This window comes from Neoarius graeffei, chromosome 28 (assembly GCF_027579695.1).
Source record: "Neoarius graeffei isolate fNeoGra1 chromosome 28, fNeoGra1.pri, whole genome shotgun sequence".
NCBI classification, from domain to species: Eukaryota; Metazoa; Chordata; class Actinopteri; order Siluriformes; family Ariidae; genus Neoarius; species Neoarius graeffei.
In genome coordinates, this window is record NC_083596.1 from 19,675,635 (window position 1) to 19,689,227 (window position 13,593).

The 13,593-nt window shown below is 41.2% G+C and overlaps 1 protein-coding gene across 4 annotated transcripts in view; it reads right to left on the reverse strand.

The window, feature by feature from the left end:
• camkk1a (calcium/calmodulin-dependent protein kinase kinase 1, alpha a) overlaps nt 1-13,593 on the reverse strand; it is a 314,395-nt gene that overhangs the window by 244,772 nt on the left and 56,030 nt on the right. The window lies entirely within an intron of this gene.

Consider the following 13,593-nt stretch of genomic DNA (forward strand, 5'->3'; position numbering starts at 1 on the left):
TGTCGGTCACAGGGGAAGCGAGGATGCTGGTTAATACATTTTGTTTTTTGTAACATACTCGCTTGAAAATCATGTGTGCTTAAAAGAAGCCAACCATAGGTGTGCCCGAATGGGCCCAACTCGCTAAAATATTTCTGCCCGAGCGTCTTGGTCAGGCAAATTGGGCATTCGGGCAATGCCTGGTGTTGAGGTTTGTCCAAGCCAGTGCCTTACAAATTTTGAAGTCCTTTAAGGAGTCCATTAGGAGCCTCATCTCTCTAGGTTTCCTGTCATGAAGATTTTGTACCTAACCAAATACTTGTACCCAACCAAAAAACCAGAACCTTCCGAATCACTCCTAACTCCTATGCCCATGATTCAGCTATGGTACAGTAGGGCCTGGATTCTAGAACGTAGCTAACCAATATGCCATGCAGTCCATGCAAGAGTCAGTTGCCTAAAAGGACTTGGCAAACATATTGTAAGCAGACTGCATCATACCTGATAGACCATTGCCACTACACACACTACTTACAGTAGTGCAAGTGAACAGTGGGAATTTTCTGACCTAAAAGAAATAAATGACGACGTACCACAAACTTCTGTCTCATACTGTTGTTTGTACCATGCTGCCATTGTGAGATATTTGAAAGACGGCATAGCAGTAGCAGTTAATGCCATCCAATTACACCAACAGATTAATATTAATCTGCTGAACCAAATGAATTGTCCCAGATGTCTAGATAATCTGATTGCATCAGACCAGTACCTGAACAAAACAAAAAATACCAAAACTGTTACAAATTTACTGCTTAAGCACTACAGTTTCAGTTTCCTCTTTATATCATCAGGAGGATCTGGCCATTTTTCTCCACAAAGGCCACTCAGGTAGGCCTGGTGCATCTTCCCTTGCATGGTTTTTGACCAAATGATCCAAAATGCAGCTGGATAACTTGTCTTCAGTCTCCAAGTTCTCCCCCTATTGCTACGCTCACTTCCTGTGGCAACCCAGATTTAAAACACCGATGCTTGCCAACATACCAAAAACAGACCCCCAACTTACCTGAAGGCACTTCAATCTTTACATGACTTGACCCACCATTCCACAAGAAGACATGGAAGACATGCATGAGAACTCTTGTCTGTTCTGGGAGGTGGTAGAATGAAGTAGTCTCACTAGGTATCTTCAACTGAAGACCATGCATTTTTAATAAGCACGAATTTTAAAAAAGGAGAAAAAGAAAACTCAATTTATACTGTCTTGGTTGCTGTACCAACTCCTCGTATGTCGAGCTCCTTTCCAACAGGGTTTTAGCTTGATGGTATTCTTAGACCATGACCTATTTGCATTAGCATGAGGATATGTTTTACTGGAGACTACAAAGCACTTATGTAAGATGCTTTGGATAAGGACGTCTGCCAAATGCTGTAAATGTTCAAGTAGCCTAGGTGCCACTGACAGCAACTGAACAGCAGGCATCCCCTAGAGAAGCACGGTTTTCCATACACAAATCTGAGTTCAGGCACTTTCAACCACTTCATTACGTTAGGCCCTGGTCACACTACAGCTTGCAAACGCTTGGCGATGAAAAATTGGTAGCATCACCACCAATTGTGCAATGCACAGCGAATGTTCTCCGAGCTTCGCAAGTTGTTTTTTGTTGCATCTCCACCTCATGAATGGCCAAAAACGTTGCAAAAAAGAAAAAAAAAATAAGGTAAACGCATGCATTGAAATCTGGTGGCGATATTTTCACTGACAAGCTAAGCAGCAAATACTTGTAGATGGGTTTGGGAATATTTCCCAAAGCTCAGGGAACCTTCATCAAGCCTCTTGAGATGTATTTGTCTCAAGTCCATGTTCCCGAAACTTGCAGGAGCCTTATCAACACAGTGGCTCGGCATAACCTAACCTTCCCCGAGACTTAAAAAGTGCATTTACATTTGGGGAACCTTTGGAGTGCATTGTGAGCGCTCTTGGGACCCAGCTGTTATGGGAAACACCTGATGCTGATTTGAGCACAATCAGCATTCGCATACAAGGACACTGCTTTCACAGAGACTTTGCAAATATTGTGTCAGGTATGCGGCATTTAGTGTTTATTAGCAGGCATGATATTTACAAAAACAAAACACAAACAAAGCCAAAAGCAAAACAGAAAGCAGAGTCATTAAAGCAGAGTATTTAACCAGCGTCATAAACATGGCTCGAAACAAACGTGATGGTGATAATGAGAATACTTCGCAAAGCCTCTGTGACAACAGCATCCTTATATGTGCGTGTTGATTGTGCTCAAATTAGCATCAGGTGTTTCCCATAACGACTGGGTCCTGTGAGTGAGCATGGCCGCTCGACCATGCGAAGACGTGACAGTAAAGTATTCGCCTGCTGCGTGACCACAACTTTTAGCTTGCCTGTATATCGCTATGTATCATCACCAAAATGCCTAATTTTTCATCAATAATCCATCGCAAAGCATCACGAGCTGTAGTGTGACTGCAATGGACATCTAACTGGATGATGTTCTGTATCCATGAGCAAGCTCCAATTTGCCCAAAATTCAGCAGCCAGGAATCCTACAAAAACTAGAAAAATGATTCCCGAAGTTTCTTCCTCCCGACTCCATCCTAGACATGATTCCTTGCTACGGTCACAGTTTACCTTGGCTTGCTCATTGGAGATCAAGGCACTGATGTCCGTGTTGAGATCTTGTAAATCGCACTACACAAAGTGTTGCGTTCAATTCTAAAATTCCATGAAGTAGAATCTACTCAAAACTCCAGCAGACTTCCATGCCTTCTTTCAGTTTCAAACCAAACACACCGGCACCCAAAAACCCTCCTTTCAACGTTCCAATGAAAATCAAACCGGTCCAAACAGTTCCCACAGAACTACAGGTGGCTGGAAAGTCTGGACACGTCCCAGACATTCCAGGCTTCTGAATTGCATCCAACGTGGAAGATCTTTAACGTTAAAGCAAAAAGTGTTCTGGCTACTGTCTGCTAGTCTGAAGTCTTAAGCTCTAAAATGCCATCACTCAGTGGCTGCTCAAAACAGCTTCAGGATAAAAAGAAAATATATGTTTTAAACTGCATTAGTGCAGGGCTCGACATTAACGCTTGTCCGCTTGTCCAGGACAAGTGATACTTTATGTCGAACAAGTTCATCGTCTCAGTTACTTGTCCGATTGGACAAGTGCCAAAATACGCCGATATTCAGGTTACACATCAAATTTATCAGTTTATTCACATGATTTCCAAAGCATCTCACTAGACATATTGTTTTGATGAATCGCCGGATGTTTCTATTCGGAAAGGGCGATGTGCGCATGCGCAATATTCCACTTGCGAAACCGGCCAATACCGCTTCGTGTATTTGAGCTGAAAAGTAAACGGTCGTTTATGATTGGTTTTAATCGTGTCATACACGTGGATTTGTTGACATTTCTGTTGGCGGGATCATTATTCAACTGTATATTTACGTTGTGTGGTAATTTCCAAATCTTTGAATTGTTGTTGATGGTGTTCATTCCATAGCCGAGTGTGTGCTGGCGGGGAATGTGCGCCTGCATGCGTGTGGATTGAGGAAGGAGTGGGGAAAGTTATCTATGAAATACCAAGCTGTCAAATGGCTGCTAATTAGGTTACCGGCTGTATTAATTAACTAATTAGTAATGGGAGTTTAGGAATTTGAAACATAGGGCTCTATAATTTAGATATAATTATGGATTATTTGAAATTATTAATTCTTTTTTTTTTTTGACCATACAGGAGCCACACTGAATAATTAGACAACAACAATTAAATCAGTGGAGGATATACATTCAAAGTTAATAATTTAAAAATGAAAATATATATAATTTTAAATTTTCTGGTTTTCAATTTCTCATAAATAAATTAATGATTGATGGAGTCCAATTTTTTTCTGCAGTGAATAGATTTTTATCATCATTTGATTTTATTTGTAGCATTGTTATTTGTTTTTCTTGTCCAAACTAGTGATATCTCATCAAGTCATAAATTTTATGATAATGTTACTTTTTGTGATATTTGTTACTGAACTGCAGAGTGCTGATCTGTGTATATAGAATGGTTAGTGTTTCTGGATCTCTATGGAATCAATTTTGTGCCAAAATGTTCATACAATACTTTTGAAATATCAAACAAAAACGACAAATCAAAATACAAAAAAAGTCAATTTTTTTAGACTGGTAAACAAATTATTCGTGTAATCGTGCAAAATATCAGTCTATTACTCTTCAGAAACCTTTTATTTTTGTTCCGCGTCTTTCTCGGTTTTGTTTGATGTAATTTATTTTGGTTGCGATTCCAGCTTTCTCGTTTGCGCTCCCTGACTTTACACTTTGTTGAATTAATTCAATATCATAGTCGCCACTGAAGTCCACTCGATCCTTGTTTACCGTCAATGGATCGGTCACTCGTCAAACAGTCCGCCAGAATCCGAGTAGGGAATGGCTGAGCGTAGCTGTCAGTCAAACACAAGTTAGCCAATGGGAATGCATTCCTGGACAGCCCACCCACACGTCAAGTTTGTGCCAAAACTGCAAGCAAAAAGTCAGGGAGCGCAAACGAAAAAGCTGGAATCGCAACCAAAATAAATGACGTCAAACAAAACCGAGAAAGACGCGGAACAAAAATAAAAGGTTTCTGAAGAGTAATAGACTGATATTTTGCACGATTACACGAATAATTTGTTTGCCAGTCTAAAAAAATTGACTGTTTTTTTGTATTTTGATTTGTCGTTTGTGTTTGATATTTCAAAAGTATTGTATGAACATTTTGGCACAAAATTGATTCCATAGATAGTATAGTTATTTTATTCTTAAAATTTTATGTTCATAATTTCTACTCTATTGGAATATATTGCTTCTGAACTTCAGCATAATAATTGGTGAATTATGGTATCAGTCTGTTTTACTATAGTTTTTAACTTTTGCCTCAGTATATCAAGTATTGATTACTTTTGATTCATAGATATTATGCATATGTTGTGAATTCAGAAACAAATGCAATAAAGATTGTTGGGTTACAAATAGTTTATTTGTGGTTTTTTTTCTCAAATATTTCTTCAGACAAGTAAATTTCCTTTCAGCTTGCCTGACAGGACAAGTGGTTTCATGTAGAGCCCTGATTAGTGCTGAGGCTTTCACACAACCGTGAAAAAACATTTTCCCTGAGGAGAAGCAAATATAGTCATTAGTGGCTTCTGAATGGATGAAAGAGAAGATGATGATGAAAGTGACTGCTCCAGGTATTTCAGAGTCGTTCACCTCAGTTGTGCAAGACATAAATAATAAACCAGTAGCTTGTCTATTAGATTCGGCATACTCCTCTGAGTCCGTCTGTCACTTTTAATTCTAGTCAATGAGTGGAAGTGACGTATTTTGGGGACATGAGGAAGAAGGGCATATTAAAAAAAAAAATAGCAGTGCTCTTCAAGTTTTACAATATCACTTACAAACGTGCTGCGAGTAAGAAAGAGAGGAATAAAGAAGCAGAATGGAAGACAGGGGTGTTGTGGGAGACCTGGTTTAATAAAAAAAATTTGGAATAGACCTCAAATCAAAGGGATCACTTCCTAAAGTAATTAAACAATCAAAGAAATACACCAACGTATCGTGACCTAATGGTCAGAGAAGTAGCTTTGGGACCAAAAGGTCACTGGTTTGATTCCCTGGAGCAGCAGGAATAGCTGAAGTGCCGTTGAGCAAGGCATCTAACCCCCTACTGCTCCCGAGGCTGCTCTGGGCATGGGATACACATTGCTCTGGATAAGAGTGCCTGCTAAATACCATTAATGTAATGGAACCTAATCTCTATCTCAGGGGTTCCTAAACTAGGAGTTGTGAACTCGCATAGGGTTTGTTTTTTGCTGACATGCTGCATTACATACAGGTTATTTCTAATTCACTGCATAATCACTTTGCACCACTGAATCATTGCTCTACTGTATCAACAATCTCCGTACATACATACCTTGTAGTTCAAGTCTTAGTATACCAAGTTTTTGTATAGTCCAGTTACCTCAGACGGAACCATTTCCCCCCATTCTTATTGTGCATTTTGCTTTTCTGATGTTTTTGCTTTTTATTACGTGTCGTACCAAGCTACTGGATGCCTAAATTTCCTTCGAGATCAATCAAGTGTCCGTCTGTCTGTCTGTCTATCTGTCCATCAATAGATCCGTTTATGACTACATCTAGTTTCTTGACATCAAGCAACTTGGACTATAAACATTCAATTTCATTCCCATCTCATCATCTCTAGCCGCTTTATCCTGTTCTACAGGGTCGCAGGCAAGCTGGAGCCTTTCCCAGCTGACTACGGGCGAGAGGCGGGGTACACCCTGGACAAGTCGCCAGGTCATCACAGGGCTGACACATAGACACAGACAACCATTCACACTCACATTCACACCTACGGTCAATTTAGAGTCACCAGTTAACCTAACCTGCATGTCTTTGGACTGTGGGGGAAACCGGAGCACCCGGAGGAAACCCACGCGGACACGGGGAGAACATGCAAACTCCGCACAGAAAGGCCCTCGCCGGCCACGGGACTCGAACCCGGACCTTCTTGCTGTGAGGCGACGGCGCTAACCACTACACCACTGTTCAATTTAATAAATACAAAAAAAATACCACAATATTTATTGAATATGGATTTACAAGGGTGACAGTAAAAGTTGCAACAGGCAGCCAAATCCAAATGAACAATTAAAAAAAAAAAAAAAACGGCGAAAACAGAAGATTAGAACATCATCAAAACCAAGTAATGATCATAAAATTCAAAGGCCTGGAATCACCGTGAGGTAAATTCAGATAGAGACTTTGCATCGAGTCTGACTGAGTCTGGGATATTTACAGTACGTGTGTAATCAGCAGTCAGGTGAATGTGAATGTGATCGTGGCTGTGAGTGATGGTAAGTGGAATCTGGATCAGCCATGTTGGGATGCTGTGGTGGATTCTGGGAATCAGAGTTCATGACCCTTAGGGGACCGACATGACAACCTTCTGAATGCAAGCTCACCTTTCCCACTAGATGGTAAGTCAGTGCAAAGAATGGTCACTTATGTTACATGTGTTACTGATTGGATCAAATTCTTAAATATTACAACAGCCCTAAATTAAAAATCTGGAATGGGATCAAATCTTGGTGTTGCTAGAAATTCAGAAGGTCACTTTGGGATCGCTGGCCCAAAAACGCTAGGAACCCCTGCTCTATCTACTGCATCGGTAGCACATGTGATATCCTTGCACTGAGGAAAAATGTAAACGCCAATATTATTGATGGAATTCAACAAATGTTTCAAATGCAAGGTCATGCAATGCAAAACCAATGGTACAATTGAAACACTCAAACATTTAAAAGGTTTTACTAAAGCTGTTCTCGTTCATTCATTCATCTTCAGTAATTGCTTTATCCTGTGGATCTGAAGAACCCTGGACGTGAAGGAAAAACCTGGGGGTGGAACCCACGGGCGATTGCTCTAAGACAATGAGGGAGGCTCAGCCTCCTCTAAAAATGACGAACATCGTGTAGGATGACTTGCGCTAGGCTTATATTATAGCCGACCTTATAATATTGGTATTTCAGATCCAGAATCATAGAAATATGTGCTCAACCCAACTACAGTGCAAAATCATTCCGTTACATCTTTCCCCAGTTCGCCTAATGCGTGCGTGAGTTTTTCCCCCTCATGACAATGCGATGCAGCCCAGCCTCAGTGGACTTCAATGGCATTTGGGAGCTCTGCACTTTTCAATCTCAAAATGCAAGACGATTATTGGACAAATACTGCGAAAACGCCCCCCCCACGGAGTCCCACGGACTCCCAGCCTCAGTGGACTTCAATGGCATTTGGGAGCTACTGTATGTGCTTTTCAATATCAAAATGCAAGATGGTTAGTGGACAAATACTGCGAAACAGCCCGCCCCACGGACTCCCAGCCTCACAGTGGGAGGGACATGGCAAAGCTTTCCGCGAGGAGACTGGTGATTGGTGAAAGCGGCCGGATATTTCCTTTGATTGACAGCTCGTTTCAAATATAGACAGGCAGCGGGGAATTTCAGTTCAGTCCCATGCGGATTCGCAAGTGCTGTGGTGTACTGTAAGAGATCAGCTTACATTTCGATTTCATTCATTACATACGGTTTCTACCAGCTTTGTTAGTTTGTATATATTTTCATTGTAAATAAAGTGTAAATATAGTGTTGTCAAGTTTGCTATCTTAGTTCCAGAAATTTCGTTTATTTGAGTGACTGAACTTGAACTTGAGGGGGCTAGTCAGCTAGCAAGAAAGCTGCGCACGGATGCCAAGCATTGCTGATTTAATTTTGGCGAAGCCATTTGCCAGTCTTCCTTTTGAGGAAAAAATTAAAATTAAAGAGCAGGGTAGACCAACGCCTCAAATTGACTTGGTGAAAAAGGTAGGGAATAATACTCGTTCCTTTCAGCTCTCCTAGTACGAGAAAGTGAATTGGCTAACAGCAAGTGACCCACATCAACAACAGTAAATAGGCTACTTTAGTAATATGTCATGGATGGACCAAAAATGTAGAATCTATTTAAAATGTTTATGCTGAGTATATTATATTGGAATATATATTTTTCTGGATATGAATTAAACACAGCTACAATTTGGAAAACATTTTTAAACAAAAACACAGCCGAGAACATTTCACACTACAGACCTGGAGTAAAAGTGAAGGGTTATCAAAATTGTCAATAAAACATTTCAGTCAAAATAAGTAAAATATAGGGAAAGTGTCATTGAATGAAATGTGTGGCACCCAGCTCTATGTTTGGCTCCCCAAGGTCAGTGCTTGTGCCTATTCCAGAACACTCTGCTGTTACTGCTGAGGTTCCTGACAAAGAGCTGCTTTCAATAATGATCATTTTTTAAACATGCCACAATTTTAAAATATAAAATATTAAAATATACCCCCCCAAACACCACCATCATGTATATTGGACAGTAGGCTAATGGGCCAAAAGAACCTGTTATTTCACAGTTTGTGACCCTGCCAACAATCAGCCAGATCAGAGGCAAGAATATGGGCAAAACTTATGTTTTTTCTTTTTTCTTTTAAAATCTGGAAATATAGTAACCGACCAGCCTCCCCTGTTTGAAAGACCACCAGCCGCCACTGGTGGAACCCCAGTCCATCACAGGGTATCATGCACACATCCATCACACACTCATTTCACTGCACTGCATTGCAGTTCTGCGCACAATAGAAGTCATATTTTAATTTTTTTTGACAAACCACAAATGGTCTGTATTTCCAGTAAATGATGTGATGCAATTAAAGCTGGATTCAGGATTGAACCAGGGACCCTGCAGCTGTGAGGCGGCACTACTGCACCACCATGCCATCCCATCAGTTAAACATAATTCCAGTCCTGAATGTTATATAGTATTCATGCACAATCAGGGTTTTTAAAAAAAAAAACAAACAAAAAAAAACACTTCCCTGCTTATAGACAAACGTATATCAATACTTGACAGGGCTCGAAATTCTTTTCCCCCCCCACCAGCCAGCCGGACTAGTTACCTTCCAAAGTAACTCGCCAAACAGAAAATCAACTAGCCAAAATTTGTTCATGTATGAATTTTACTTCTGTCAAAAATAACGCAAAAGAGAGTAGTTACCATTGTTCATGACTAATGTGCATTTATTTCAAGACCAGAGTATTTTGATACTGTTGTTAAATACATAAATGAGAACAAACACAGAGCACCATAATATAATATCGACAAGTATTGGAAAACTTGGCAACTTGGTGTATGAGTATTGAAAACAAATATACTTACTATCATGACTACAGCACCCAAAACATGTCCAACATGCTTTTTGTATTTAACCATTTATGAGAGAGAAAGCATTAGGAGCTTCATATTGACTAGGAATCAACTTGAAAAAAATTAATTATTCCATAAAAATCGTATCACAGCCAAGGTCTACCCTGCTCCCACGTTTGCTTATAAGTCCTTTGTCGTTTCTCCTTCTCGTACGCTTTATCGGCGGCCTTTTTCTCCTCTTCAGACTGAGGTCACTTTGTCCCTGTCTCTGGCGGTTTCTGTACACCTTTCAGAAAATTCCACATCGCAACGTAGCTTTGGAAGATGTAGATGTAAACAACAACAAAAACACGTGTTTAAATGGGCGATAATGTGGCCACGTCTATTGAATTTAATAACGTGATTACCACAATATTCAACAAGATGCGTTATATGCATGCACAGTAGTGAAAAACGGACAGCCTGACTCGTACACAATATGGTTCGGAATTCTTCGGTATTTTCCGTCCTGCCGATAAACACATCGATTAACACAGACACGGCACACGCTTAATATGTGGCGGCTTTAGTTGACGGGGTGTCTGAATCTTCACCTCATATATATTTTTTATTTTCAACTAGCCAGCCGGGCTGGCTAGTGACAGGAATTACCCGCCAAATGACAAATTAAGTCGCCTCGGGCGACCGGACCACCGCGAATTTCGAGCCCTGCTTGAAGATATTTCAGAAATACATGATATTTATCACAAGACATACATTTTTGCTTACAAAACTGCCAGAAAAAAAAAAAAAAAAGAAGTTAGTTAGTTAGTTATGGCCAGGTTCTTGCCCAAACTGATAATCACATCATCAGTTTTTCTCTGGCTAATCAGACGCAAGGTACGCCACCACTGTTGCCAAAGCAGCTGGGGGTTAGACACCTGGCTGAAGGGCACTTGAGCCAGTCCTGCTGGTCCAGGGAATCAAACCAGTGACCTTTTGGTCCCAAAGCTGTTTCTCTAACCATTTGGCCATAGCTCCCCCCACACACTGGAAAGCTGCATGTGAAATGAACAAAACTGTTTTGTTTGTTTTACATTTTATAAAAATATATTGTTAAAATAATTAACTTTAAATGTCCCATGGCATGGTGGTTTGTTGATGCTTTAAACGGGCTCGTGGAGGTTTCCGGATGTTATATCCGCAGCCTTTCTTGAAATGAACCCTCAGCACGTAAATATAGCCTCCTGGGAGAAAGCCCCATTTCAGCGCTTTTCCCAGTGCGTCGTTTTGCTAATGAGAAGCAGGAGGTGGGGAAGGGTAGAGGCGGGCCATGGGGGGAGGGGGAGGGGCTTGACCAAGCTGCGCGCACACATACTCGCTGCTATCAGCGCCTGTAGCCACGCTGCTAAGACAAAACTCCGTTCTCCCTCGGACTCCTTTCGTAAACTCAACGTGACACAGAGAACAGAGAGTGAGAGTGTTCGGAGTGGTAGTTTACGAATGTATAATACCCTAGGCTTGAACACGCACTCCATAACCAAAGAGGATAGAAGCAGCAACTACAGCAACATAGCGCTTATCCAACAGAAGACATGCATTGCGGAGCAATAGTCAAACATAAGCTCATAAGTTACAGTCAATTTCCAGACTAAACTCAGTTTAACAGAGCATGCTGCATGCTCTTTAGTTTTGTAGCGCAGATTACCTGGCTAACTGCAGGAAGCGGTTAGCTGCACAGCTAATGTAGCCATTGCTAGGCTAACGCACCGATTTTAAAACACGGCAAAACGACCAGTTATACACTTACTTGTTCGGTGTTTGTGGCTGATGCGGCAGGGATGCTTGGTACGGACCCAGGCTTCAGTGACAGTTGATGTGCAAAACCTGCCCTGTACTGTCCCAAGTTGTGGAAACATTCATCAGGAAAATGCTTCCGACAAACATACACCGTCTTAGGTAGACTCGACGGCGTATTATTGGAGTAAATAAAATTAAGCCACTGCGTCTTCAGGGGCTCTCCCGTCGGCAGTAAAAACAGACTCTTTTCCGTGTTGTCACATCCATGTACAGCGCAATTTCCATGTTTCGCTCGCTTAGGTGATGCCATGTTGTTGTGTCCTCTATGGTCTCCTCACTACAACTGGGCGGGGCAATCCATACAGTGGGTGGGAATCCGGGGGGGGGGGGGGGGGGGGGGGGGGGGCGTGGGGATCATCTCCCTTGCTGACGTAGTAAAGGGAAGAGTTTATCAACGCGCCGTTTTGACGCGCCATTCTCAAATGTTGGGCATAGTTTGGTTTACACATTATGAAATTTCTAGCCACTGGGGTGACTTAAGAAGGTCAGAGGAACTCATTTTAACGTTAAAAAACCTCAAAGTGAAAATTTCATGCCATGGGACCTTTAAATGTTTTAAAATAACACCAAGAAGGAGAAACAAAAATAATGAGCAAGATTCAGTCTGGAATGCTCCCATCCAATCAGCTGCTTCCATCAAAAAGTTTTTAATTATTACAAAATTGTTGTTTAACTAAAATAAAATTAATTAAAAAAAAAAAAAGACCAGAGCATCAGCGATGCGGTAGCTCACACGGCTGTACCATGAGAAACCAGACTCGTTTATAATTAGCCAAGTTGTTCTGCATGAGAACAATTAGATCTTCAAAACAAAACCATCAGAATCAAAAACCATTGAAAACTCAGGGAGGAGTAGCAGCAATTTTCCTGAAAGTTTACCAATTGGCCTAATTAGCAACTAGTTAATGAGAAATCACAAAACCAGGGAGTAACTTTTGTGCAGACTGATCAGATCTTCCAAACAAAAACAAATCAGAATCAAAATCCAGTGAAAACTCAGGGAGGAGCGGCGATTTTGAATCGTGGACGGACAGATGGAAGACGGACGCCACGCGATGGCAATAGCTCGTCGCCTACAGCCAGTGAGGAGATAATGAGAATAACAACAACTTCATGATAATGGTGATCTCAGAAAAGTGCACTGTGATTAAACTGATTATCATGGATACTGTAATACATTTTAATCGTCATATTGCCCCGCCTCAGCATACATACGAGGTCCGATCTCCAAAAGGACAGATTATCCATATTTAGAGCTTAATTTACATCTACTTTTTTTCTCTTTCTGCTTTCTCTCTTTTATAAATACAAACACAAACCAAGGTAACCTGATTTCACAATATGACAAAGGACAAGCCAGTGTGGTCTGTGAGACACAGGCCAAAAAAAAGGGGAGGGAGGGAGAGAGAGGAAGGAGTGAGAGTGTGTGTGTGTGTGTGTGTGTGTGTGTGTGTGTGTGTATATAGGGAGGATGGCAGTCGGTGTGGGCTGAGCGAGTGTCTAAAGCCGAGGAAACCCGGAAGGAGTGGATTAGCTCGGATAATGACTACGCTGGTGACACAGCACACCCCACACATATGCACACACTCCAAGGCCATGCCAGCGCGCGTGTTACGGTACACTGTGAATCAGTGTCTCCATTTTCAACGCAAGCCTTAATAAGAACCGATTTAATAGAATTCATCAGTGGCTGTAACCTTCCACAATTATGGTTTAATACGTGATCATGAGGCATGAAATGAAAAGGTCACAGGGTCATATTGTGGTCAGGGGTTATATATTGAACCGCCCCATTGAATACCTCTCCCACTCGTCAAGTTGGTTAACTTACAGCCATCACTTCGGAAAAGGCTAATTAACTCGATCTGTGCAGTTTCCTAAAGCATGCAAGCACGAGCAGAGTTGGAAGAAATCCATTTTATGATTCGTATACCCTTTGTGCACAGT